The sequence below is a fragment of the Drosophila bipectinata genome, chromosome 3R (genome assembly GCF_030179905.1).
Source record: "Drosophila bipectinata strain 14024-0381.07 chromosome 3R, DbipHiC1v2, whole genome shotgun sequence".
NCBI lineage: Eukaryota > Metazoa > Arthropoda > Insecta > Diptera > Drosophilidae > Drosophila > Drosophila bipectinata.
Window position 1 is genome coordinate 24,021,717 of NC_091739.1, and position 23,839 is coordinate 24,045,555.

At 43.1% G+C, this 23,839-nt stretch overlaps 1 protein-coding gene across 6 annotated transcripts in view; it reads right to left on the reverse strand.

Moving 5' to 3' along the window:
• The window catches only part of LOC108126518 (irregular chiasm C-roughest protein), a 116,093-nt gene extending 101,434 nt beyond the window's left edge, over positions 1-14,659 (reverse strand). For 5 of the 6 annotated variants that reach the window (XM_017243139.3, XM_017243138.3, XM_017243135.3 and 2 more), the window contains exon 1: positions 14,478-14,659. The gene's annotated coding sequence lies outside the window, so the exon portion shown is untranslated. Of the gene's footprint in view, positions 1-800; positions 871-14,477 lie in introns of those variants that run through there. The other variant, XM_017243136.3, reaches the window with a different exon arrangement.
• Positions 14,660-23,839: the final 9,180 nt, after the last annotated feature.

Genomic DNA, 23,839 nt, shown 5'->3' on the forward strand with positions numbered 1-23,839 from the left:
CCTGGCCAGACGAAAAGTTTGGCGTGGCCATGCAGCAACTTTGACACTTCCCGAAATTAATTACTTTAAACCAACTTCCCCCAAGTGCCACGCCCCGGACGCAGCAGCCGCCGCTGTCCGAGAGAAATTAAATAATAAATTATTATTTCTGTGCGAGCCAATGAAGTGTGGCAAATTTAATGGGGCGCCACGGCCCTGCGAGTACATAGTTGGGCTAGTGCGCCACTTCAAAGTAATTGCCAAGGACTACCGCCACCCACTCCCCATCTCCCCCAACATGGCCAACATTATTTGCTCCTCATCCGGACTGGGATCCATACGAGCGCCTGGCAACAGCGGAGCACAAAACAAGAATAAATAAATTATAATAAATGACTTTAATCTTTCAGCATAATTTCTGTTCGGGGCAATTATTGACGCCCGGCTGGGCTGCCTTGCTTTAAATTAGATTTTCATTTTGCCATATTTAAACGTGTATGTATATAAAATATTTTTATGATTTTCCCCCATTTAAGATTTATCAGAGCGAGCATCGTGTCAGCAGTACTGTGGGGTTCTGAGCGACGGCGCTCAGTAGAAATGTTTCCAGTGAAATGTGTCCCAGCTAGCTGTAGCATAGCAAAAATGATTTTATATTTATTATGTTTATACTTTTTGCTATTCGCCACCCCCAAAGTACCCCGAAAGCCTCGCTTTAGTTTCATCGTCAACAGGTGCAACGACTTTTCAGGCAGACTTTACGATAGAGTGCGCACCTGGCCCAGGTGGCATTGTCAACTGGGGCCTTGAAGGCAACTTACCAGAAGCTTATTTCGCCTCTACCTCCCAGATCTAGCCGATTCGATTCTATCACTCCTCGGATGGCACTTGTCTTACCTGTAAGAATACAAAGAAAAATGCACTTGGGTTAGTGGCGAAAAATAAACGAAGTATGTTAGGAATTGGCCAAACACAAAAGAGGCAGCCAAATGAGAATTGATTGCAGGCCCGAAAAGTGTAGAGCCAGAGGACATCAAGACATCCCCAGCTGCCCCTTCAAGGACAATCCCATTAGACTCGGATGTAGGTGTATGCGTCTTCGTCTGGAATAAAAATCGGCTTAGAGTCCCAATAAGAATCAACACAAAATGTGTCAACACCTTTATGTTGCCACACCCAAAAACGAAAAAAGCCCAGTCCCGAAAATTGTGTCCCTCTGTGGCTCTGTTTTTCTTATCCTTCGATTTTCCGCCCATCCCCCCTTGGCTGCTATCCTTGTTCTTGTTGATGTTGCGTGTCTTGCTTTTAGGGACAACATGTTTTCCGATGGCTCAGGACGCATATTTGTGCCAGCCCAGTGGGCGGAAAGGAAAATCTATATTCATAGGAGGAAAACACAAGGCGACAGACACATGTACGCATAAGCAAATTATGAGACATCGCTCCCCAGTTGAGCAAACCGAAGGAAGACCAGTTGGGTTGGGTTAGGTTCGCAAACTTTTAGATATCCTTTGCCAAAAAAATATGAAGGGAGTATTTTTGTACCGTCTTTAAATATTATTCAAACTACCTAAGATACCTTAGTAACTTTTGAAATAAATACTTTAGACCTTTAAAAGAATTAGTTTGTATTATGTTTTATTAAATATTTTTTTCAAAACTTGTAATTACTTGAAAAAGTATACCAAGGACCTTTTCTTGTAGACCGTCAAGATTACTGATATGAAATTATTTCCAAAAATCCAATATCCTTATAAAAATGGTAAACCCTAACCGGGTTAAACCCTTTTTGGGAGGGCAACCTGTCCCTGTGGCAGTATTTTTAGGCCCTGAGTTCCGTTGCGGCAAGAGCAAGTCATCCGTGTAAGTTCAACCTGCTGAGCTGAGCCCTTTGCCCTCTTCCGCCGACGGAGGCATTTACATTTAGTGTAAACGAAATTTGTGAACGCGCCTAAAAAAAGGTTGCCCTTTGCACCGCCGATAAGTGAGGGTGGTGGCGGTGGCGCTTGTGGGTGGTGGCAGGTAGCGCTTAATCTAGCGACTGTCATAATTTGACGTGCGCACGAATACTTGGCAACAGGATGTGTGTGAGTGGCTGCGTGTGGAGGTGAGTGTGGGTGTGGGAGTACCCGGGTACAGTGAGGCATGAAATTTTGTTGCCAGATTTATTCGTCGGCTCAATCCGAACCAAGCCTTCTGTCAGCGTCCCTTCGACCCCGCAATGTCAATGTCAACTTATCCGCCAGGACCCCTTACTTCCACCTGCTGTCAAGGTGTTGGCGCTCTTTTATCGCCGCTTTGTTGTCGCTGTTGTTGTTCTTCATTTCTCGGTTTCCTGGTTTTTCCTGGTTTTCCTGGTTTTGTGTGTGTCGGACTGGTCGGGCTGACGATTTGCGTAATTTTCAGGTTCATTTAGCGTTTAATGCTTGTAAAGAAAATTTTAATTTTATGGCCAACAGCCAAAGGCGCTGCCGAAGCCGGCAAAGCGGGCCAAGAGCCAGAAAGGTGAAAACAAATTTCATAAAGGATTATGCTCGCCTCGCTGGATTTTTATGTCAGGTGGTGGCTGAGGTGGTTGGGGATGGTATCCTTAGCCAAACAAGAAAGGCCTTCTGGCCATTGTTCGTATCGCATTAGGAGTATCACATTCCTGGCCGCTTTAAGTTTAAGTTCTCGTGTCAACTTGACAAATTATTTGGGTAAATATTTGCGTGATTTTGATAATGATGTTAGGTTCGCTCCGTTCGCTTTCGGTTGAGTTTGGGGTTTGGTGACGCACTCGTGTATGTTTCGCTCACCATGGCATTGTTGCGGTGTCTGTGGTTCTTCTGCCAGCGAGCTCCGCACCACCCAGCTAGCCACCCACTACCAGGGGTATATGTATATATCGATACTCGCAAGTGGTCGAGCAGTCAAGCCAAACACTATTAATTAGCTGAGAGTCGCGGATAGTTGGCAGTGGGTGGCTCTCACATATTGAATATTAATTACACATTCCCCAGCCACCACTCGCATTCTTGCTCTCCGCCCCCGACGTTCAAAAGCTAATTAGGCGACCATTGGCAGGACAACAGTCAAATGTGAGCAACGCAAACACTTAAATACAAAAACACTTTGGGCAATCGCTTGAATCAAGATTGAAGCAGATCCCCACAAATAAGCCAATAATACCCCCCGCAGTGCGGTGTAATTAGCACCTGGGCGCCCCAAAACCAGCCTTCAGGTCCACCATGCCACGAGCCATAAGCAAATCGATGTGGATTCAGAGAAGGATTGCCTTAACAACAATTGAAAAAATGGGGTCAGGCTGGGCAGGACCTAGGGCAAAGAGAGGAAACTGCCACAGTCCTGCGTTCGAGGCACTGATTAGTTCACTCATGCCTCACAGCTTTCCCAGGGCTGTTGTTCAATTTAAAAATACTTTCTTCCAGTGCAGTCTACCCATGACCATGGCGATAGTCGAGTCTTCGACAGAGCATGGCCCCGCATCAGACAAAACACTTTCTAATGAACTTTTCGAAAACAATTCTGCTGAAAATCTAAATCTGAATGCGAATACGAATGTGGTAGGGCGCAAAAAAAAAAACTAAAAGAAACAGGTAAATTACGTGGCCATAGACCATAAACCCGCAAACAGAGAAAGGTGTACTGGCCGGGTCGGGGCGGAGTGCACAGACAGAGACGAACAATGGCGAAAACTGTTAGCCAGCCATGACGATGACAACGACAGTTGGCCAGCTGGACGGACGTTGGCGCAAAATTGAATGCAAACTGGCAACAGAAGCAGACTGATAGAGGGGTCGAAAGCGAGTGGGCTGGGGATGGGGATGCTGGTTGGATGGGGGATGAGCCACAGAACGGAGGGCAAAGTTTTGGGCGACCTCAGATATAATTTTGAAAAGTAATATAAAAGGCAAAAGTGCAAATTCTGTCCAACCATCCCGCCCACACACCCCACCACTGGCACTGGCCCTGGCACTGGCTCTGCGATAATGATGACTCTGGTCGAGCTTTTGGAAATTAAAATTGCATAAATTATGCAAAAATGTTTGAAACTACGGCTGCCCGGCCGCTCGGCCGTCCGCCCAACTGCAGCTGCCACAGGTCACACAGATGAGCCGATCCGAGCAGATCCCCGGGTTGGGGATGCGAGTAAATCACTTTGATTGCCCTTGGAGTGGGAGCAGTCCCCGGAGGGAGTGCATTATTTTCTGCTTATTATTCCGGCACACACAAAACGAACAGACACAAGAAGCAATCAAGCCAGGGGACACACAGAGAACAAAGTTTACACTTTTTTGTATAAATAAAATCATGGCATAATAATATAAATCTAGAAAAATCCAACAGGCAAATTAATATCCAAATCTATAATTTATTTCAGTGTAGCAGAGTTGATTCATCATACGAGGATTGGGAGTCATCGTCGATATTCATGCCCCGAACGGGTTAACATTTTAACCCGCACTGACCGAAGGAGCGTCACAGGCCGAGTTCGCTGAATTGATAATTGACAGGCGCTCGTCCAGGCTGCCTCCTTCTTTGCTTTTTCCGTCCGCCCCCGCCCGGAGGGCATTAATTATTTATAGACACAGAGCAAATTGTTTGAGGATTACTCGCTGTGAATGTCGGCGTTTTGTTGGGCAATTTCTGGCCATTACCGGTGAATCAGTCGATGTCTACCTGCGTTTCTGTTGTTATCAGGGGCAGTGCATTAAATGTGCATTAGTCTCTGTCTGGTGAGTGTGTTTTTGGGCAGACTGTTTCCTTAACCTGCACAGTCAGAAAATGTCCATGAAATGTCTAGGTAATGTCATTCAAATGGGTTTCTTGTGGGGTATTATTAGGAATAATTTTGTTTAGCAATATTAAATATATTTAAGCAATTTAATAAACAAATTATTTATGTAATTCTTTGAAAAATAATTCTCCCACCTGTACTAATGTACCTGCACAGTATTTTTTCCCCCTGTGTACCTGTTGACCGATCCTGAGTCAATGGCCCGGCTTATCAGGCTCGCATTTCCTCAAACTGCCGAGCTGTCATTTCCGGCGCACGTGTGCAGCCAGGGAGGCGTAAAGAGTCTCCCGAAATCTGTATTTGTATCTGTATGAGGGGACTCTCGGGCCAATCATGACATTCTCACCGAACAACAAACAATTAAAAGCATTCACCGAAAAAACTAATTTTCGCTCGGCAACACAACAGCCTACTCATCATCCAGCGCCCCGAAGTCTTTGTTTTGTTTATTGAGATTTTTTTGTCGGGAGGGGCTTGGGGCAGAGTGGTGTTGGCGGGATGTGAGTCAAGCTGTGAGGAGACACAAGAACCGATTTCATTTTTCATAGCCAGAACAAACGAACCTCACATAAAGCGGGGACGGATCAGAGGGGGCTTTATTTTGTAATTTCGCACTTCATTTAGCGTTAAATTAACAGCCACAAACATTCGTTCGTTCTCAATCCGCGACGTGGACTTCTTTTCGTTTTAAGGCACGAAATAACCATAAAGCCGGGCGGTGTGAGGGAGGTTGGGACACCGGAGGAGACTCGCACGAAATGCCATTTAATCATAACTCAGCAAAAGTCGGATCCGATTGCAACTAATCTGGAGTCGACCGGAGTGTAGGACAAGCGCGTTCTTTAGGGCGGATGGAGTCGAGTAGAATAGAGTGGTATGGTGTGGTGTGGAGTGGGGCGAAGCGGAGCGGAGCGTGTGGCAGCATAAATAAGAATCAGCACGCGGCTGCAGCGGCTCAGAAACAAGAAGAAGAAGTAGCAGCCAGCGGTGATGCGCTTCACTGCAGCGGAACGACAGCTACAAATGCAACAACAGCCACAGTAACATCGTTCTGAGGCACTGCTTTGTGCCCTGTTGTACTAGCCGGCCATAAAAATGAAAAACAAATGAAGAACTCTTGAAAAAAAAAAACAGAAAATATGTGGCTTGTTTTAAAAACGAAGCTTGGGATACCCTCCCCTACAGCCTACAGGTCCTCTTCTTATTACAAAATTCATTAAATATTACATAACCATGAAAGTAACTTCTGTTTTTACATGTTTTAATTAAATAACGAAGCTATAGCCATTTCAGTTTTTTATTACCAATCACCCATATGTAAGTTAAGGCTTCCTTGTTCCAACTTGTTTGCAAAACTCATTCAACTCTTTGGTCAAAAATAGTTGCAGGGAATCGAATCGAAGTGCCATTTACCCTGTGTGGCACGAAAAGGTCACCATGTTACCCTCGGGCCTGATCTACCTCGCTTATAACCAGTTTGTCACCGATCGGGCAGAAGAGTCACAAGACAGTGACTCGCCAAAGACAACTAGCCAAACAGAGCCTCATAAATGCGCAGTCGCAACGGCAACAACAATCACGACTGCAGCAACGGCAACGGCAACAGCTACAGCAGCAACATGAATGGATTGTTAAATGCGAAGGCCACATGCCTGAGCCAAAGAAATGCCAAACGATGCCCAGACGTTAGGAGATGCTTCAGAATAGCCAACTGCAGCTGTGGGATTGTGCAGAGAAAAAAAATATTCATAGATAATGATTTAATATTTAGATTTAATATTCTCACTGGTAGGTGTTTTTTAATCGCAATATGATATAATATCATAAAACAATATACTTGTAATAAGACAACTATATCGTGTCCCTATTCTCTCAGAAAGATCTTCTAACAAAATAATTGTGAATCTATAAGTATGTATGTATCTTCGATATTTTAAATGATTTTATTTATTGAATGTTAATTAGCCACTATAGAATGTTTATATCTAAAGAACTTTACTTTTAATTATAAGAGTATTGCTTGAAATATTTCTAATTAATTAAAAAATATTTTCTTTTTCTGTACTAGCACCCTCGACCTCCGATGAACGACGCTAACGATGCTAACTCTAGTGTGCTGGCTGCGCATTAAATGCTCAGATTTCTTCGGATTGAATAGAGAGTGGCCCATTCTTCTGATGCTGAAGCTGCTGCTTTTGCTTTTTTTTCAGCCGCTGCTGTTGCTTTTGATGCTGCTGCTGCTGCTGAGGCTGCTGCTGGCCAGGCAGCCTTTCATAATCGCAAATTGATGTGCCAGCCAAGCAACATCTTCGTCGCAGCCTTCGTCTCTGAATCTGCCCCTCGCGGAGCTGTTCAGTGGAGCGTGGGAGCGCTTCAAATGTGGAAACTATCCAGGGAAGTAGCTTTTGGCTGGTTGGGGGTGGTGGAAGTGGGGGTCTTGTTGGCTAATGCCATCCAAGTCGATGCCTGCCTTTTGGCCAGCTGTGCGTTGAAATTGATAACCGCGAAATAACAAAAGCGTCTACCAACTGAAATTCGTTTCATTCAATTTTTATTTATGACTTCTTTCGGTTTTCATTTCAACCAAGTCGCAGATTGGCTTTTCTGGCCAAAGAAGGTATATCGATTCAACACAGTAGATTAGTAAATAGAAATTATACCTGCTTGTTAAATTATTATAAATTTTTACACAATGAAAAAAAAAAGAATTTACTTTTAAATAAAACTTGACAAAAGAACACCTTTCATTAATTAAAAGTTTCGTTGAAAATCTAAAGAAAAGGATCTCTCTGAGGAAACCCGATACCTCTATTTATTAGAGGGTATCTTTGGCTACGGTCTGGTGTATTGTAGTTCCCCGATTTTCCCAGATTTTGTTTGTTTTGGCTTTTCGCATTGATTTCTTGTTAATTTTACATTTGCAGTTCGCTGGCTTTCCTTGCGACAGTCCGCCCCCAAGCCCCAAACCACTGCCACCCCCCCTATTGTATTGTTTTCTCTACAACTGGCGCCCGCTTTTGTCGGCTTTTGTTTTCGCTTTTCTTTTATGGGGGTTTTCTTCTGCTCATTTTAGTGTTATTCTTCTGCTTTCCCGCTTTTGCGGGGCAAGTCGGGGGGTAGTTATTGTTTTAGTTAAGTTGACCATTTGTATACGATTCGCTTATCTGTGGCCCACTTGGTGCTCCCCCGTCCTCGACATTTGCGGCCTCATTTATTTTCATTTTCTTTGTCATAACAATCTTTTTATTCTGCTCATTTCTGATGGTCCTGCTCCCCGTCCTGGCTGGTCCCATCCCTGACCTTAGCACATATTTCGATGCGAACAACGCCATCCTGCCTGTCCGCTTTTTTTATTCAGTTCTTGTGCTAATGCAATTGCGCCAACAAATTTTATTTGACCATGAAATGACCGAAAAAGCAATGTAAATGGCATCAAATCAAATTAACATAATTGCCACAGATTTGTGACTTCTCCTGGTAGGTATTTTTTGATGGAGCATCAATGGGAGGGAGTCCGAGAGGTGCTGCATGGGAAATGATGACCAAGCTGCTTTCTTCAGCTGTCCAGGCTCATTAGCAGTTTTGTCTGCCTTCAACTCGTACAGAAGATCCATTCTTTGGGTTATTTTCTGCTGCATTCCCAGGAATCTTTTAAGCAGCTTATTTTTCAGAGGGCATGGGGCAAGAGTCACGGAAGGGGTACCATAATAATAAAGTTAAATAAACGGACAAACAATAATGACAATTGAAGATTTATGAGGCCCCGAAACGAGCAAAACCAACAACGTCGTTTTCTCATTTTTTCCGATTTTTTTGGGATGAAAAACCAGTTTTGATGAGGCCTTTTAGCATTCAGCAGCCGCACGAAGTTGTCGGATCATTACAAGTTGCACGTTGCAAGTTGCTCGTTGCACGCTGAACGCTGAACGCTGCATGCTGCACGTTGTACGCTGCTAATTAGATTGCAGCCAGAAATGTGAGCGGAGGTTCTTCTGCGATGATGACTCCTACACATCCGAGACGTGATCACTGTACAGTGATCCATCCACGGAATCCACGGAAAGCAAGCCAGGCAGCTGCCTAGCTGGGCAAAAGTGTGTCAATGTCTGTGAACTGGAACTGGAGCGTTGAAACGCCAATTTCGACTCGCTCTGCCTGCATTTTCATATAATTTACTGGCAAGAAAAAAAGAAGGCCCTGAAATGGAGCCAACTGAAAGCAGTTTGTCTGTCTGGCAGTCTGCCTGCCGCTCTTTTGTATTTTCCTCTGATTTAAGCAAAGCAGTGGAGGCGTGAGGCATTAAATTGCCCACATGTGTGTACCTGTACATCAGGTACTACAGGTGCATGCAGCCGAGCGGCAAGCACCGAGATCCCAGCTCCATCTCCATCTCCGGCTACGGCAGCGTGACCCGCCACTTTAGACCACTCCGATGGCCTCTCAGAGTCACGTCGTCGCTGCAAATTGCATTCCGAAATCCATTGGCGGACTTTAGCAGGCCCTCAGCCATCTTCATTGCCCCAGCCGTCGTCGGCCCCTCACAGCCCCTCTAATTAGTGTGGGCGTGGCGAGCAAACAAAGTGCAAAATTTATCTGTTCGTTTCTTCCTTTAACCAAATGATATGTGTGTGTTGTCCAAAAGGACCATTAAGAAGTCTCTTGAGTGGCCTTCACTTGAAGAAAAACGTAACATTATTGTTCGATGGCAGAGGGCACTGGGGGTAATACCTGTTGAGTTATTCAGTAACAAGCACACATGTTCTCTGAGTGTAGGCCCTGGCAATCTTCCACAGTTCAAGGGTCGAACTGGAGGCGTTTCTGCAACACGTGCCTCCGCATTCGCAGTGCGTGGCAAATTGCGCGTGGTAAATGTGAAAGCGTCTAGCTGAAGATCGGAATCTCTGGGAGCTTAGGCCACATCATTTTGGATAATGGCCCAAAGATGACAAACTATAAGCAGGCGGAAAGCCAGCTGGGAGGGGGATCGCGGCGGCCCATCAATCAGGGGCAGCGACAAATTATGAAACTTCTGTAAACGAATCGTGGACAATGTTCGGCTGCCAAAACGCATTAAAACCCAATCAGAGGCGGAACTACATGAGGCTGGGGAGCCGTTGGGGAATGGGGCGTGGCGCGGGCATCCAAGTCATCAGCTAATGAGACTTTGACTGCGCTTAGTTTTCGATTTGCCAGAGACAGACACAAACATAAAGGCCGTAACCGAAACCGAGACACCCAGCAACAAAAACTATGCCGTGCCCAACTGTCAGCGCGTGTCAGGCTCGGAAGAAAACATTTGACAGCCGTCCAAGGAGGGAGGCGGAGTCGCTCAATTAAAGCCTCTTTCGACTTCTCATCTTGGCCCAAAAAGAAATCAATTAGTGCGAAATTAGCCAGGAGATGCGAGTCAGGGTCGGACAAAGCCTTCCATCTCAACTGGGCGAGTAAATCATTTCGGACTCTCTCAGTGGCCCATTGTGGCTTTGGGGCTTTTGATATGGGTTCGGCGATTTGTATCTAATGAATTTTTAAGCTGAAAATTATTAGACATTTGACTCCAACTCGAATTTGATGGCCTTAAACAAAAGCCATAGCCATAAAGGGTAAAAGCTCGACTTAAAGTATACCCGTCAATCAGTCTTAAATATCTGATTTCATTAAACAAATTAATCAATTTAGATTTCTACAGATTTAAATTAATATTTCTAAAAATACTCACTTAGATGTTGGATTGATGCTGTTTTAAAATATAATGTATATGAAAAGTGAAAACAACAATATATGTATGATTACCATACTCCCAAGAGTATAAAGCCACCATTAAGACCAACAAAGAAGCAGCGTTGTGATAAGTTAATCTTAAGTGGATTTGGCTTTTAAATGCCAGACCCATGAAGCAAGATCATTGCCCGCCCGCGGTGAGTCGTAATGGTTTTCACATTAGCTTCAAGTGGAAACTCCACCGCCCCTACTCGATATTCTGCCTAATTGCAACAGCTACTGTGGCAGGCTTATCTTTTATGGGACTGGGACTGGGTCTGGGAATGATCTCCAAACCCAAACTCCCTATAGCTCTCAGGAGCGCATAAATCACAGTCGAGTGCATTTAATTAATTTGTGCCTAGTGGTAGAAAAAGAATCCAAATAAAAACAAATATTCAAAATGAAAAGTTGTGGATGGCGAGGCGGAATCGGTAATCGCTGTGGGGGTGAAGCGAAAAATTCGACAAAAATATGAGCAATATACAAAATAAACTGGGAGTACAATGGAAAAGTTGCGCATGCAGCTGCCGCACGGCCACACACACAAATTTGTTTTTATTTGCATCTGGCTGTGGTGTTTTTCTAAATGAAAATTTGAAATTTTAGCCACAGACGCTGTGGCAGGTGCCATTCTAGCAGTTACGGGAGCTAGTGTTGCTCACTTTTTTTTTCCGTTGCTGGTATTTTCTGTTTTTCATTTGGCTCGATTACTTGTTCTTGTTTTAGCCGTTTTGCTGTTTGGCTTTGCTGAACGCCTGTGTTTGGTTGTTTGTTTTTGCAATCTCTTCACGGTGGCTAGTTCAGATTTCCAATTATTGGATTTCAACACCACCGCCGAGGTGGAGTGGCTCATTAGAGCAAGTGGATCAGAGAACGATTTCCGATTGCCCATATTGCCCTTGTTATGCAAATTGATGGGGTGTCCTGCTGCCCTATAGCAGGAGCCAACTAAACAGCAATTTAATTGCCATAATTTTCCACGAAAATCAAAGACATTGCAATTGGCTTCCGAGAAGAGCCCTTTGACCGCATTCAAAGAAAATCAAAAGTGCGACAGTAATTCAAGGAAAACTTCCAACCAGACTAGGACAGTTTCTGATGCAAGGACCTGCCTTCGGAGTCGGCACGTCCGAGTATATCAATAATTCCCATTAATTGCCCCTGTTTTGCATGCAACCGTTGCCACCACTCTATTGCCCCTTCCAGCCCCCGGCCACTAGCACATTTCCGTTTCCGGTGAACTTTAGAAAGACCTAGTGGGAGGGCAGCCACTTGCTGCACTTGGCTAATTCTGTTTTAATATTCAAATTTGGTTCACAAAACAAGAAAAGGCCATGAGGGTTGTGGGTCGGAGGGAGGGTCTGTTCTGCAGGTCCATTTATTGATGCAACATTAGGCCGTTGCAGCAGCAGCACCACCACCACCAGGTGGGGTGGAAATTTCAGTTGGCTTTCCAAAACTTGCAACACACTCATACTCATGCATATACACATTCAAACTGTACCGAAAACTAAATAAAATCCAACGAAATGCCGACGCCGACTGTGGCGTTCTGCTTGGCTAGTCACGGCAACAACAAAAGGTGAAATCTGCATGTGTGTGCGATATAAACGGGCAAGTTTAACGAACTAGGCTTTGTTTAGGTCCACTCTAAACAACAAAAATAATAAAAAAAAGCTAAAGTTTGGGCTCTAAACTTCAGACCATCACACCCCTGATTCATGAAAAACATTGTAGAAGTGAGTTTTTGTTTGGGGGCTTGTAGAATATTTTTATATTTTTCAATTTTTAATAAATTTATCAACTCAATATTTTTTTTTTGCCTTTACCTCTCTATAAGCTTTTTAAGACTCTCCTTTAATCATTCTCTTTTTTTTTTGTGTTGCATGCCCCTCTGCACCTCTGCACACACATCTGTATTAAAAGTATGCGTGTGTTTCGCTTCGCCTCCCACACATCTCCCCTTTCTTAGCCAAATGTATTCAATTTCAAATTTTTAAAATTAGTTCTTATGCAATTTTACTTTCTTTAAGCTGGAGTGGAACAACCAATTTGGTTTACAAAACATTCTTAATTGAATTTTCTATAAACCCTAAGCCTGGACGGATTCATCTGTCAAGGAAAGCTGTGGCAACGAAATCAAATAAACAAATCAAATATTAAATGTGCCATCGAGGCAGTTATTTGAGCCGAGTGTCATGTGATATATGAAATAATTTTCTTTTGCCATTTTCAAATCAAATGCTGATTGGGGCGCAGAAGGAGCGGCAAACTAAAGGCCTCTGCGGAGGTGGAAGACCTCCCCCCAACTTGCCACCATGTGTGCGAAAGATAAAACCCCGATATCCTGGCGGTGCTGCAACATTTTTCTTATTTACGAGCCACGTAGCCATAAAACGCGTACATAAATTTCCTAGACCAGCTCTGGCCCCCGAAAAAAGAGGAGAATTCCCCACTGCCAAAATGCCAAAATGCAGGCGGCTGGCAGTGGAAAGCCGTGAGGAATAAAGAAATTGATATAAATGCGGGGGCCAACTCACAATCTCGCACATCCTTTTAGGATGTGCTGGCGATGTTGAAGTGGAACGGCAGCAGGAACAAGGATGGATCACACACATTGCTTTGAAATTGCGCGAAATGTCGTCAAAGTTTGTCAAAATATTTAAATGAATGTCTGTTTGATGCGCGGCCTGGTGCCTGATGGTTCAATCTCAGCCATGGAATAAATTCCCACGCTCTCACACTGGTGACTTTAAGTTTTGAAACACTCGTTTCAGCTCGTCTCTAATGCCAAAACAATTTTCGATTATTACACCGACTGAACTCCACTTTTGCCACTCACGGCAATAACCATTAATAAAAATGTTTGGCATTTAAAATTAAACGACTGCGGCGCACGTGCCGCCCCCCAAAAACTGTTTGTTGCAGGATGTGGGGGGCAAACAAAAACTTTGAGGCAATTCCATTTGAATTCGAGTGTGGAATTTAAGGCCATTTGCATATCAAAACCGAGGGGGAGCCGCCAGCCAGGCTCCCAGAATGAAGGTCCTTTGCCGCGCAGCTGGCGACGATTGAGAACTGCTCCTCGACAGAAAACAATTAGCGGAAAATTCTCACAAGTTTGGCAGCGGAATTCGCGCCCAACGATTCCACGTAATTGGAGATACTTTTCGGCTGGGCCCCGATGAGGGCGAGAAACACTTTCCTCCGGCTGTCCAAATATCATTAACATGAATTTATAAACAATCGCGGAGAGGCTTAATTAAATTTGGCGCTGGGAAAGGGATAACTTCGAAGCAGGCTTCAAGAACGCCTCAAGGACTCCTTGGGCGATCCCATAAAACATTCACAGACCATAAATGTGTGTGAACTTTCAGTCCGGGGAATGACAATTTTTTAAATAATTGTCCATAAATATAAGCGGGCATAAAAAGGGCACCCGAGCGTTTAATCCGTTGTCGCATTTAATATATTGGCCATCCTGCGAAAGGAGTAAGTAAAGCGAGCTCGAAATCCTCTGGCTCATAAAATGTCAAGGAAACTTTTATTGATGAGCCAAAGGCGAACGACGACTACGAGGACGACGACAATGACAACAACAGTTTCTTGCTCTCCCGGCCGAGATTTGCCCCGTCCTTGTTCCTTGGGTCCTCGCTGCCTTTACTTTTTTACTGTAGTTGTAACTTTTTCGAGGACACGCCATAACCGATGGCCGGGAGTTGTGCACGAAGTAAAAGTGTGTCAAAGTATTTCCCGGCACCTCCACAAACACACACAAACATCCGAGATATGGGGATATATGTAAAGCACTTGGCAGCACACCGGATTATAGAAATGCAACAAAACCATCCGGAATCCGTCAGTCGCGTTGCTTAAAAATTTAAATAAAAAACACCGTCTAAACCACTTTGTTTTCTCGGGCCTGGGGCCATACCTTTATCAATATTATGCCATTCCGGGTGCAACAGTCTCTGTTGCCACAAATCTTTGCTTGCCGATACAGATACACCGAGTCACCGGGTCACTTTATCACCGTTTACAAGTCACCGTTTACAAGTCACAATGTCTTTAAAAGACCCGACGCAACAACAGCTATCCATCCGATCCGCACGATGTTCCGATTTGAACTGACTGGAATTGGGCCGGAAAAGCCAAGCCGAGGCAGTAACTTGTACAGCAGCAACATGAACAGCAGCAACATGGGTAGCTGCAACATGAGCAGCAGCAACATGTACACCAGCAACATTAACAGCAGCAACAGCATCGCAAAAGATCTTTCCGAAGTCAACTGGATTCTCTAAAGAATAAACAGTTCTATCCTGTTTATTCTTTAGAGAAATCCTAGAACAACACAATTTAGTTCTTTTATTTTTAAAATTGTAACCACATATTTTTCAAATTCACAGATTTCTTAGGCATTAATATAATCTATAATCATATAGATGGTTTAATATCATAACAATGTTTTGGGATTTGCTTCAAAATTTATGATTTATTTAAACTTGGTCTTCAGTGATTTTGGGGCATGAGCGTGTTGCCTGATATTAGCCACATTTCGCCATATAGCTGGTAACATGTTGAGATACTTTCCGAACAGACCTAGCGAGAGAAATGGGACGCAGCTGGAACGATAAAAACTGAAACTGAGCTCGGGTTCGGATCGGGTTGTTGCGTGGGTGCCGAGCGACCTAGGCCAACGCGTTTAAGCCAGCTGGGCCTTCGAACATGTTGTGTTTACGTTTTTTCAAGCCCATCTCGCTGATGAGTGGTTTAAGCCGGTTTGAGCATGGTGCTGGCCAGATGTTTGGCAAATGTTGAGATACATTTATCGCAGCAAGAACCTTTCATAGTTTGTGTTGGCCATTGTAGTGGTCTTAACCATTGATATCCGGTACATATTTATATAAGCCACATTTATAACAATGACAATAAAAATCGTTCATGTAAAACCTATTTAAATTTTAAAATAATAAAACTAGTTGAATAAAAATAAACCAAATAGCCTTTCCAAATAGATAGATTTATTTCCAAATAGCCTTGTTAAATGCTAAGATATCTATATTTGGTCTTTGTGGAAAATTCTGTTACTGATTTTCGATGGCACATGCTGCCCCACTGCTCCTCCCTCTTTTTCCAGCCTGTTGTGATTATGTCGCATCCAACGCTTGGCTGGTTTCGAATCCAACCTTCTTTCGAGTGGGTAATACGAAAAATGTTCTCTCGTCTTGGCTCATTCTGGTCTACAATTAGTTTTCACGCTCAAGTGATTTCGGTGCCGCTTCCACCCCCCACGCAACCACGGGGTAGGTCATACACACCCTGTTGTTAAGGAGACAACGTTTAATTAACCGTTTTGGGACCCGCACGCATTTCGATGGTCGTAAAACCGTTAAAGTAACTGAAAGTAACCGGGATTTTTATGATCTCGTTGGCTGTTTTTCTATCTCGAACTAATTTTTAGTCCGGTGAATAGCCTGTTAACCCATTTCCCGGAGGAGATAGGGCCAAGCAACTCACATGAGCCATCGTGCGCTACCGTGTCGCTATCTGGCCTTCCGCATGAGCGGAGGCAGTCAGGTGTCTATTAACTGCCAAGATTTTCCAAGCTGGTAGCGTAGAAGGAGACCCAAAAAACGCCAACATCTTAGGTGTCAGCTAACCCAACAAATTTTCCATTAAAATCAAATGGAATTTCATATATCCCAAAGGGCGAGGGCGGCTCAAAACAAGCGATTTGGGCGGCTGGGTGGCTGTGGGGTGGTAGTGGCAACAGCTGCAACGACATTTACCGGCGTACTTAATGACTAATGGACTCTTAATGATCTAACAAGACACAGGCACACACACTGCCATTGACACCTTGAGCTGCATCTTCCGAGCAATGAAGCAAAAGGATGTCGCTCCTGCTGCCGTTTCCACAGCACTTGTTGTTGTTGGCCGGATGCACGATGTCACCTCACAACAAAGTTCAAAACTTAATAATGCAACATTAGTTGCGCGATGACAACGCTAACAGGCACTGCCGAAAAAAACCCCATTTTATAAAAAGGTTTGAATTAAAAAATAAATAAAGCAAAGCATTAAAGTTATTATTATTTTTGATAGTTATTATCAATCTTATCCTTAAATAATAAATATTTTAAAACTATTACTTTCCTCCTGTGTAGTTTGTTTTGGTGGCTTCGGTATTCAGCACGTGAAACGTGCCACTTGCAACAGTCGCGAAACGTTGCAAGTGCCACGGGCAGCACGTTGCAAACATCCCGTCTACGGGGTGGGTAGCGTGCCAGCACCAAGGATGGGGCAAACGGGGTGGTTGCCCTATATGCAAAAGGAACCTGGCGGGTAAAGAAAAAGAGCAAGCAAAAACTCAACCAAATTGCTAAAATTAAATTAGTAAATTTTGTTACAAACTTGCTGGCAGGAGGATGACACTGTGAAGGGTTGCTGGGGTGGGTGGGTGCTTTTGGCCAGCTTGAGGGGCTCTTGGCCTAGGTCAACGTAGTTTTCTTGGCTTCTTGTTGCCATTTTCCCCCGTTGTTGTTGTTGTTTGTCCTGCAGCTTCTGATGTTGCTACTACCACTACCACTGTTGCTTCTGTTGCATTTTGTGTCGTTCATGCGCTTCATTTATCACACAGCTGTCAAGTTTCCACAGAGCCAGAACCGTGACTCCTCGAAGGTGAATGGGGCGAAAAACGGCGGCTCCGAAAACTTTACGACCAGAGATTGCCTGAAATTAACCTTCGACGAGCCCCAAGAAGCCAAATCGAGAGGAAGTGGCTGGCGAAGAGTAACCAAAACAGTTTACACGCCGCCGAACAAAGCATACAGCTCCAACATATGTCAAGTAATCAGCGAGCAGGGGCATCTGAGTCTCTGTCTGTCTGCCCCCAAAAGCGGTATCTGAATCTGATTCTGAATCAGATACAGAATCTGCCGCAGACGGCGCTGGGGCAAAGTTTACCTTGGCGGCACATGCCAAGCATAAAATTGAATATGTACCTAAGACTCGGCGAAATGAATCTCCAAATGGCAGCCAAGAAGGTAACTTTATGCTAGACAAGGCTCGCCAGTGTAAACAGCCCGCCAAGCCATCAAGGGTGGATCGCGGGGCGAGGGTCGGTGAGCGTGGGGCGGCGGTAGGCAGTCGACGGACAGCGGACGCCGGGAAGGGGGTGCGGCTGTCGCCAGAAATTTACGCCTGAGCGGTTTTCGCCTTTGCGCGCCGCTGCCTACGTCACCAGTAAAATAAGGAGCTATGCACAGAAAAAATTATTACCTCCCTTCTCTTTTAAGCACTGGAAAAAATAACTTTGCGATTCAGTATTTTTGAGATTTTTTTTAGATGAGTTTAATGAAAATAAAATATAATTTTATGTAGAACCCTTATTACAAAGACCGAAAAACAAGATTCGATCACATTTAATAAAATAAAAAAAATGCTTAATTAAACATTCCAACTAAAAATAAAAATCTAACTAAAATGATAAATGTATAAAACCAAATTATGCACAAATTTATTGAAAAATCAAGATTCCATCAAATCCTTATAACAAGAACCGAAAATAAAAATTAAATCACATTTAATAAAAAAAAACAAGGGAACAATTTTTCGGCATTTTTTTTAAATACGTTTAATGAATAAAATATAATTTAATTTAAATCCCAGTTTAAAAAACAAAAAATCCAGATTCAATCACAGTTAATACAAAAAAAAATGTTTTTATATTATAATACAAAATAAATCAATATACCAACGATTCAACGGGAAGAGCAATCGAGATGCCATCACATTTAACTTATAAAAATCGTGTTGAAAAAAAATTAAAATAATGCAAGAAAATAAATATAAAAATACAATAGTAAAAAAAACAAAAATATAAAAAATTTATTGGAAAAAATTTTTTGGCATCCTTTTTAAATAAAATATAATTTAATGCAGAATCCTTATTACAAAGACCGAAAATCAAGATTCAATCACATTTAAAAAAAATAAAAATGTCGTCTTTTACTGAGAGAGCTAAAATTGTTTTGAAAAAAATCAAAATAATACAAGAAAAAAAATAGAAAAATTGGGTGGGAAATATTTTTTGACATTTTTTTTCGATGCGTTTAATTAAATAAAATATAGTTTATTGTAGAAAATAAAAAAAAAAGTTTGATTATACATTTCAACTAAAAATAAAAATCCAACTAAAATGAAAAATGTATAAAACCAAATTATGCACAAATTTATTGAAAAATGAAGTAACATCAAGCACCACACGTGACCTTCTCAACAAAGACCGAACTTACAATAACTTACAATAACTTATAAAAATTGTGTTGAAAAAAAATCTTTATAATACAAGGAAACAAATATAAAAACAAAATAGTAAAATAATTAAATAAAAAAATTGAGAAAACAGCTCCTTGGGACGCCCGAGCGAGACTGAAATTTTTAAGCCTGGACATTGCCTTTTATACCATTTTTGTAGGGTTGCCACAAATTACAGTAGCAACTTTATCATATTAGAATATGCAATATTGACAGAAAAATCAAAGAAAGTAGTATCGATATAATTTTTTTGATTGAAATATTTTTTGCTAATGGTTTGAAGGCATAGATTTTTTTCTGTGCCTAGCTCCCTATTTTACTGGTGACGTAGGCAGCAGCGCGCAAAGCGCGAATGTTTAATTAAGCATTTTTTTTTTATTTTATTAAATGTGATCGAATCTTGTTTTTCGGTCTTTGTAATAAGGGTTCTACATAAAATTATATTTTATTTTCATTAAACTTATCTAAAAAAAAATCTCAAAATACTAAATCGCAAAGTTATTTTTTCCAGTGCTCAAAAGAGAAGGGAGGTAATTCCTCAGGGGTTGCTAGGAGGCGGTAGGAGCGTTGTTGGCCAGAATTTTTGACTCGCCGGTTCGCTCGACTGAACCTCCAACCGTCGAACGTTTTCCGTTAGCGTTTTTCGTTTTCGACTCTTTGGTTTTCGGTATTCGCTTTTCCAGAGTCCCAGTTTCCATTTCCCCCAGTGCATAAGGCGCACGGCGACCGCAAACCAATACTGTGGATAGCCGGGGGGAGGAGTGAAACAGGAGCGGAAGCGGGCATGGGAATGTTTTTTTTTGCGTTTAAGTGATAGAAACCGATGAAAATCGAAATTTACTAACGTAAATAAAAAAAAGGAAAATGATTGTGAGAACGAGAAACGCGAGACAAGTAGCCTGGTGGCATTTCCCTTTTTATTATGCGGCATAATGAACCAACCAACCCGCAACCCTCGGAGGTTCGGGACTGTTTAACCCGCCCCGTGTTGCATCGCGCCCTTTGTGGAGAGATGCAGCCTGTTAAGTGCTTTCCACCTGAAGGGCAGACAAGCCTCCTCGCACCCACACACATACACAGAAAAAGGAAAACACGTGCCACACAACAGGAAGCGCCAACATTTTTGCTCATTTGTTGCCCTTTCTCATTTAACTAAGTGCGATGATGTCGTTCGTTGGCCCCGCGAGGTTGCGGTGGGGGTGGGGCTCGGCCCTGTCTGAGATTAGGCTGATGCTAAATTCACTTACACCCACTCACACTCACACATAGACGCGCGCGCTCACTCAAAAGGACTGAAAAAACGTGAAAAAGTGTTGCATACAGAGCGGCGCTCAGTGAAATTAATTCATCCCCAAATTGTTTTGGACTGTCACAGCGGCAGAAGTCGTTGCACTCCGCCTCGACACTTGTGTTGGTGGCGCCCCTCCTCCTCCAGCATCTCCTCCTCCCACCGTTTTGCATCCCACACAAGTGTCCACATGTGGCGAAAAGTATTTGAAACTTTTTCTCATTCTGCGGGGTGCACATTTTAAATGGCAGTCGGCGCTTGACGGCTGGGCTGTCGCTCAGGTGCGCTCACAAGTGGTCGCATGGGGCACAGCCAGGGATAAGGTCGGGCAGGGGGCAGAGGTAAGAGGTGACTGCCGTTTTGTGCCTCTGTGCCTCAATTCAACACTTTAACAGGACAACAGCCACGAGCGCCAAATTAGAGAGTTGGAAATTAGAACCAGTCTGAACTGATTTTTTAATTAAATTATAATAAAAAGAGCTTTCTTAGATACAAGCACCTTAAATTAAAAGTCATATATATTGCAAATGTAATATTCTATAAAGAGCGGTGATTGCCTTAAGAAGTAGTTCATAATTAAGTTCATAACCTTGCATAACAAATTCAGAAAGCCTCAATGTAATTTTATTATCTGCCCTTTTTAAATCAGTTTATTAATACTTTATTATTTTCCACCCTTTCTGCAGCAAAAATAACAATATTTGACTTTAATTGAAATTAAAATTTGTTTCTGCCCAACTGCTTCCATTAATGAAGATAGGCTTTGTGAATGACTGAAAATAGTGCGTATTCCGAGTGTATTGTTATCAGCTTAGTCTGTTGAAAGAAATTATTTATTTATGATCTCCCATCAGCTGCCAGGACCGGGAACAGATTTTTTATACCGACCCTGTGTCAATGTTATGCGATTCGAAATGCGGGTCACTGGCTGCACAAATGAAGCATGTAATTCGAATTGGAGCTCTTGAAATGTTTTTGCTTTAAGTTTGGAGCTCTTTAATAGTCTGGGGTCCTTTCTCCGGAAACCGACCACAAAGGCAACAATTAAGGCGCCAGTCTTCGACTTGGTTTTATTTGAATTCCAGGATTTGGCACTAAGCTTTATTAGACAACTGCAAAATCTTGTCTTGGCCCGTTTGGCTGGCTGGCTGGTAGTAGTTGTAGCTGTGCAATCCTTTCCTTAGATCTCAACTCCACCCCCCACTTTTCACACTTTTCACACTGTTCACTGATTTGCTGTTAAGCCTGGCGTTGTGCACTTCTTGGCGCTGTGTGCTGGCTACTTATGGCTTTCTGTTGACTTTTAGTTTTCTGGTTTCTGGCTGCCTTCTGCCGTCTGCGGTTGGCGAGGAAAAAACGCAAACTCCACTGGCAAACTCTCCATTAAGTTGCCAGCGTAAGCAAATTTATCACAAACTTGGCTGGGATTTAATTTTCGGGCTTTGGGACAGCAGTTTCATGCTTTAAGACCCCTCCGTCCGGCTGCATCGATTTAATTTCATCATTCGACAAAGAACGGGGATAATACTTGCTGGGGGTTGGGTGGAGAATGTTGGGGCATGGTCCACTGGCTGATGACTTCCTGTCGCTCACAACAACAATAAAGAAGCCCACAGAAGTTGTTGACAGCTCACGTTCGATAGACGATGTTGATGACGTTCACGTTGCCCCAAAAATCCTCATGCTGCTCCATACTTGTCCTGCAGGATTCGTTTGCGTAATATTTTGCTGCACGCGCTGACCAGCCGACCAAAAAAATGAGAAAAAATAAGACGAGAATAAAGCAAACCAAATTAATCACACACATATTACTTACTGAGTACACTAAAAAAAAAGCTTGAGGAAATATTTCAAAAATTTTCTTAAAAACATATTTCCACAGATGCAGAACCTTCTTAAATAATTTTTCAAGTGAATTGTTCAGTTTTTAGTGTCGGATTGTGTGTGTTTTTTATTCCTTTCTTGATTCTTTTGTGTTTTTGTGAGAGTAAGTCCTTTTGTCTGGGGCATGTTTCTTCATTTGACACTTGCCCGTTTCCGTTTCCGTTCTCAGTTCATGTTTTTGGAATTATTTCATTTCATTTTTTGAAGTCACTCAGAAAACTCCCTCGCATGTCTGTGTGTGTCTCTCTTCCTTGTCCTGCCCAGTCACTTTATCATTGTTCTTGTTTGTTTATTTATTAAATTGACACATGCTGACAGCAGCCAGATAACAGCAAATGGAATGGAGTGCCAGCAGCAGCCGCAGCAGCAGAAGCAATGGCAGAAGCAACAGCAACATGAGGCAAGTGCAAAGGAATTGGACATTGTGGCAGATTCTACTGGCTCGAGTCGGGCATAAATCACTTGGAAGTAAATGCTGTTGGCCCACATAATGAACTTGGCCCACTCAATGCTGGCTCGGCACCCGCTACCCAACACCCGCCATCCACCCCCTAACGAGCCAAGTTGCAAGTGCAATTGCAACGAGGAATTTTAATTTCTCGCAAAATTAACTTCTGCTCAAATTATTACGTTGTGCAATGCAAATGCCAACAACTGGGGCACATCGCGCTGCTTGCCCATTTCCTTCATCCGCCTTTTGCTCGCCCGAAAATTCACTTAAGGCCCCAAGGACCAAAGGAAGTTTTAGCTGCCACTGACACAGAAAGAAACGCTAAGCCAAGCCAGCCATAAAACAATAATTGCAACATCAGTTTGGGGCGGGCCAAAAGGGTTAGTCCTGCTCACTATTCCCCCCCGCTCGCCTCCTTTTTTCGCCGTTTTTCTCTGATTAATACAAATGAGCGGCGATTTGTCATGTCACTGCGTTTAAATTTATCATTTTCCACGACAGGCGCGAGTTTTCCCGGCCACTGTTGTTGTTTCTGGTGTGATTGTTACTATAGCCTTTGTTTTTCTCCCTTTTTTTATTCGCCGCTGTTGTTTCCTACATGCCTTTGCCTTTTCGTATCGCTGCTTTATTTTTATGTGTTTTTTGTTGTTGTCGGGTGCCTTGCTTCCACAGCATTCCCTTGTTTGTTTTTCCTGCTTCCGGCAGGCGCTTCCTTCCTTGCCCTGACTTCCCGCGCCGCTGAATGCCTTTCCCCCTTCAATCCCTGGGACCACCGCCCACAATGGACAGAACGGCGCCAAGATCGCCAGTATTGCACTTTTTGGCATTCGACTCGTTCTCGTCCCATCTCTTTTCTTGCATCAAAATGCCTCTCTTTCTATACGACTTGATTTTTTGTTTAAATTTTTTTTACACCCTATCGTAGGTTGTTTGAACTATACTACACCTTTTGCTTACTACCTTTCTGTTTAATTTTTTTATATTACCTAATACATTTTTTATTCTTGATGAAACTCTTTCGAGAATAACACATAATTGGGGCAAGTTAGAGTATTAAGTATTAGTGACTTGGTCCCCCGAATTCTCCATTGTTACCACCAGAGTCCCGCTTCTGTTGCTGCTGAGTGAATTTTATGTGGCATATGCCGAGGCGCAACATTTTTGTTAATGGCTTGTAAAATTTTTTCGCATACACAAATCCTTTCTGGCTCTTTCCTTTGCCCAGTAACTTTTTGCCGGAAACTCTGCCTGAAGTCCGTTGTCCCGACCCGGACCCGGACCCTCGCTTTCTGCTTGCCTGGGCGTTGACATGACACTGCACATAACAGGCCACTGCTCGATCCCCCAACTAGCC